The sequence below is a fragment of the Acinonyx jubatus genome, chromosome D4 (assembly GCF_027475565.1).
Source record: "Acinonyx jubatus isolate Ajub_Pintada_27869175 chromosome D4, VMU_Ajub_asm_v1.0, whole genome shotgun sequence".
Taxonomy (NCBI): domain Eukaryota; kingdom Metazoa; phylum Chordata; class Mammalia; order Carnivora; family Felidae; genus Acinonyx; species Acinonyx jubatus.
Genome location: NC_069391.1, coordinates 46,036,887 through 46,042,198, shown reverse-complemented (window position 1 = coordinate 46,042,198; position 5,312 = coordinate 46,036,887).

Genomic DNA, 5,312 nt, shown 5'->3' with positions numbered 1-5,312 from the left:
AGGTATGTCGAAGAGACGAAACAAGGATTTTGGAGAAAGCAGTACTGTTTTATGTTTTCAATTCAATGTGGTTAATTAACTTTTATTAAAATCTCAAAATTTAGACATTGAAGATATATCATTTGGCAGTGATTAAGTGAAAACTAGCCAGATAGAAAATAAAAGTAAGCACATAGGATTCTAGAGGAGAGAAAGTATTACTTTAGCATTTATATTTGACCTCACAGCACTAGGATAGGACTATACTTTCCATTTTAAAAGAAAATTAATTTTATTAATGTTCTTAAATATAAAATCTTAAAAATTAAAATATGACCTTAAGAGGCTTTATATTTGTTATCAGATTAAAATGTATTAATCAGATTAGTGTAACAATTTTGCAGTTTAGTTTGTAAATACAAAGACATTTTCACTACATTCTTTTTTTCTTGTAGATCTTTGATTTTTTCCCTTCCTGTCATTCATGTGTTCCTTTACATTGTCCTAAAATTCAAATAGTATATATATATATTTTTTAATTTTTTTTTAACGTTTTATTTATTTTTGAGACAGAGAGAGACAGAGCATGAACGGGGGAGGGGCAGAGAGAGGGGGAGACACAGAATGGAAGCAGGCTCCAGGCTCTGAGCCATCAGCCCAGAGCCCGACGCGGGGCTCGAACTCACGGACCGCGAGATCGTGACCTGAGCTGAAGTTGGACGCTCAACCGATTGAGCCACCCAGGCGCCCCCCAAATAGTATATTTTTAACATTTATGACAAATGGAACTTGCACCTGACTTTTACTCTAGTTAAGACAATTTCCTCTAGTGATTCCCAAACATATTTAGGAAGGCGAGCTCTTTTTGGTCACTCGTTATAAATTATGATATAAATCTATAATTTTACATATATATAGTCTCAGAATATTCCCAAATCCCTGGAACAGTATGCAATAAAAATATTAACAATGGTTATCTTTATGTATATATATTTTATAAACATATATTATACGTACACCATATAGTATATATTTATATATATTTATGTGTACATAAGATACATGTATCTTATGTATCTTTATGTATTTTCTGATTTTTTATGAATGAAATAATTTTAATAACAATCAATAAATGTATTTAAAGTAATACTTAAAATAATATCCTGCTGGACTTTGGCATTAGCATATTTATTTCTGGAGATTTTGATTTTGTTTGCTCTTGTTTTTGAAAGGGCGATTCTAGGTTGAGCCTCTCTTCTTTGTGTTTCTTGCTTTCAGTTCCCTGCTAACATGCAAAGACTTACACTGTTTGGTAGTTTTGGTTTTAAGGGTGAGAACTATCAACTGTGATGGTATAACCAACAAAACACTGTTCACAAGGGGCTTGCTATTAGTGTCTTCCTTCAGTTTTATTTTTGTTTGTAAGAACCTGGTTGCTCCAGGACGCGTATATAGGAGAAATACAAGCCACAATATTAGGGCTGATGTACTACTACTACATCACAGGGGAGAAGGTTCTGGTGTGTACCATAAGTCTCTGTCTGCTCAGACCTTGCTTTCTTAGGCTGTCTTAGGTGGCCTGACTTACAGATGCAATATATATTTCTGAATATTTTTTTCCTCTTTCTCCTATCTTTTAAGATTTAATCCTGTGCCTCTGGAACCCTAGTAAAATTCCATACTTGTTAATCTACGTTTTCTTATGGGGTAATGTATCCACTTACTTGGATGAACCTCACTTTGGGTGGAGGAAGGTCAATCATAAGCGATGATAAACATATGTCCTCCATCCTCTCCAGAGGGATTCTGGAATTCCCATTGAGGATCAGTGTTGATTTTTTGGCATCTTCATCACCCAGGAATCTACAGTCTACCTTGACTGCCTGTAAGTTACAAAAACAAAAATGATTATTTTTCCATTTCCTACATATACATATTTTGAATATATTCTCTCCAATTATCCATCTCTCTCCTGTATGACTTAAATTTTTTTTAATGTTTTTATTTTATTTTTGAGAGAGAGAGAGAGAGAGCACACCATGAGTGGGGGAGGGGCAGAGAGAGAGGAGGACACTGAATCCTAAGCAGGCTCCGAGCTGTCAGCACAGAGCCCAATGTGGGGCTCAAACCCACGAGCTGTGAGATCATGACCTGAGCCAAAGTCGGATGCTTAACAGACTGAGCCACCTAGGCACCCCTCTCCTGTATGACTCTTAATTCAACTCAGTTGAAATATTATAAAGTGTCACAGCCTATCTTTGAATATCAATTTGAAAGTAAAATAACAGAAATCACAAAGATGAGAAAAGCACAGTGTTTACAGTTGACAGATCTGGGTTTGAGTTCCCTCTCTGCTCCTTTGCTGTGTGACTATGGTCAGATCATCAAATTAATTAAAACCAGCTACAGTTAAGATTGAGATAGTACATGTAGAATATCTGATATGTTATATGGTAGTGTCATTAGAATTTATGGTTGTAAAACTATTTTAAAATTTATAAGGCGTTTTATAAATACAAAATTAGTATTCTTCTTCTGAAAACTTTTCATGTTGCTTCTCTTCAGATTCAGATGGCTGAAGCTTTCACTATGCCCAGTATTCACCAGGATCCATAATGTCTAATGTCCTTTCCTTTAGTTTTGTTTTGGGACTATAGTTACTGGTTTCCCCTTTTCCTTTCTCCCCATCTCTGCACTCTCATGGAGCTCCTTGTCTGAATTACTGACTGAGCTCTTAGCATATGCTTTCATGCATTGGTATATGTATTTTAAACTTGTATCTTGTCTCTCCATCCAGCACTAGCACAGTGCTGTGCTCGCCATGACTTGCTCCTCAGTAAATGTTGACATGGAGATTCAATGGGAAATATGTGGCAAATAGGCTTTGGTTCAGATACACTGGCTTTTGGTGAAGGGATCTAGAATGAACTTTTGACCAGACAGATCTGGTTTGAGTTCTGGCTCTGCCACTGACCGACCATCTCTAGGACTTACTTAATCTCTCTCTCTTTTTTAACTCTGGAGCACAAAAATTGGATTATGGTTGGGAGAATTGATAAAGATCTGCCTTAGGACAGAACACTTTTCTTAGATACGTTAATTTGGATTCTTCTCTCTACCCTCTCCCCCACATTAGAAGATATTTCTTTTTATATTATAGTTTAATTATCTTCCATGGTAGCACAACCCTTGTCACTTGCTTCACTTTTTTCTACCCACTCATATGTCAGAGTCTATATAATTTAAAAATAGAGATGTTTCTGCTGTTTATTTTTATGCTTGGGTGTTTTGGGGCAAGTGGGTGGGAATACTGACTTCTAAATTGTCATATTTCAAAGGAATTCTTAGGAAATGTATAAAAATTATAATACAAGACAAACATTTTGGTCTGCCTACAGTAGCCACTCTTGCTTGCCTACCCAGCATTCATTATCATCCTACCTTTCTGATAAGGATACCACTCCTCCCCCCCCAAATCTTCTGCCATGTTGTCCAAGTGCTTCAGGGGAAGATGGCCATGCCCTGACTCCAGGGAGTAGGTTCTGGTTGGTCTAAAATTCATCTTTCCAACTTTTTTCACAGTCACTGTTCAGGAATTAGGCCTAAGCCAAGTAGCCTAAGTCAGTGTCTTATTGAGGAAGGCACATGGAACCCAATTTGGCCAATGAAATATAAGGGGAAAGGGTTAGTTTGGAGATTCAAAGAACAAAGTTTCCTGACCTAGAAGATATCAGAGAGATCTCCCTTCCTTTAAATTTCAGGATGTGTGAAAATAGAAATGGAAATTGCCACATCCATTTTTCTGACATGAAGGAAGTTGTGTGGAACATGAAATCAGTTCACTGGAAGGAAGAGTGAAGGCAATCCCAGAGAAATAGAATTTATGTACTAGATTAAAGCTATCGTGAGGTCTAGCCTACCTCTCAATTTGCACTTATGAGAATCAAACCTTATCCTGTAAGTTTGTTTGAGTAAGGTTTTGTGTTGCATGCATCTTTAAAGCATCTTAAAGTGATATGCCATTTTAAAATTAATGTTTTCCCTAAGGATGAAAATGTGATCTAGACCAGCATCGTCCAACAGAGGTTTCAGCATTGATAGAGATGCTCTACATAAATGCTGCCCAATGAGGCAGCCACTGTCCACATGTGGCTATTGAACAATTGAAATGTGGCTGGTACAACCACTGTAGAATTAGAACTGAATTTCTGATTTTATTTAGTTTTAATTAATTTGTATTTAAATGGCCTCCTGTGGCTAGGAGCTACCATAGGAGATAGCACAGAATAGACCAATTGACCTTCAGATGATTGGGACCAATCCGCAAAATCCCTCCTAAGCTTCGGTCTCCAAATGATCACTAATAGCTATTCTGAATTTTACTTTGAATTTCATTATATAATTCTAAAGTAAAACAAAGCCCAAATTTGATTACATTGAAATGTCAGTGGCATATGTGTGTATGTGTGTGCATGTGTATATGTGTTTATGGAAAATTTTCATTTGCTCATATTTATATTTCACATAATGGGGGCTATTAGAAGAATAAACAATGCCTATCCCTTGCCACACAGCTTGAGACACTTACAAAAATGAATCTGATATGATAGCAATTCATATATTCATATATGATAGCAATATATGATACAGACCAATATCTATGTTTGTGAGTGCTAAAAGACTTAGAAGAAGAAAGATTGGCACAGTTTCTTTCACTAACTCTAATCAGTATGGCTTCCTGAAGAGGATAGTAGTACTATGTAGTGACAACTTTCTCCTAAGTGAACACTATTTCAAGGCTTTCATCATCTTTTTGATTCCCCAATCGAGAGGCCTCAGGAAAACATTTTTACATTTTATTGCCTTCTTACCAGGAGAGAAATGGATTAACAGATGTATGCCTTTTCTGAATTAAATACCTTTGTTGTATAAGTAAAGCTTTTGATGAATAGTCTTACTGCATTTTGATTTACTCACTTCTTCTGAATGGCTCTCTCGTTCCCTTCAATTTTTCTCCTTCCCTCTCTCTCTCCCAACCATACTTTTCATAGACATACCTGCAGAGAACATTGTATCTTTTTCCATTAAAAGGATTCCTAACTTGGATATGGTCATCATAGCATGGAGGGAACACAATTCTTGGTTGAATTTTTCATTCTCCAGTTCTCTGCCAATTACTGTCAAAAGCAGTGGTGACTTTTTGTGAGGTGGATGCTTGTTCATTAGAAAGTGGCCTGAAACAGTGAATTCCCTTCACATAAACCATTGAACTATCATCAGATGGTAACGACTTTCTGTCATTCCCAACCTAGGTCTAATCCAAACTTCTGACC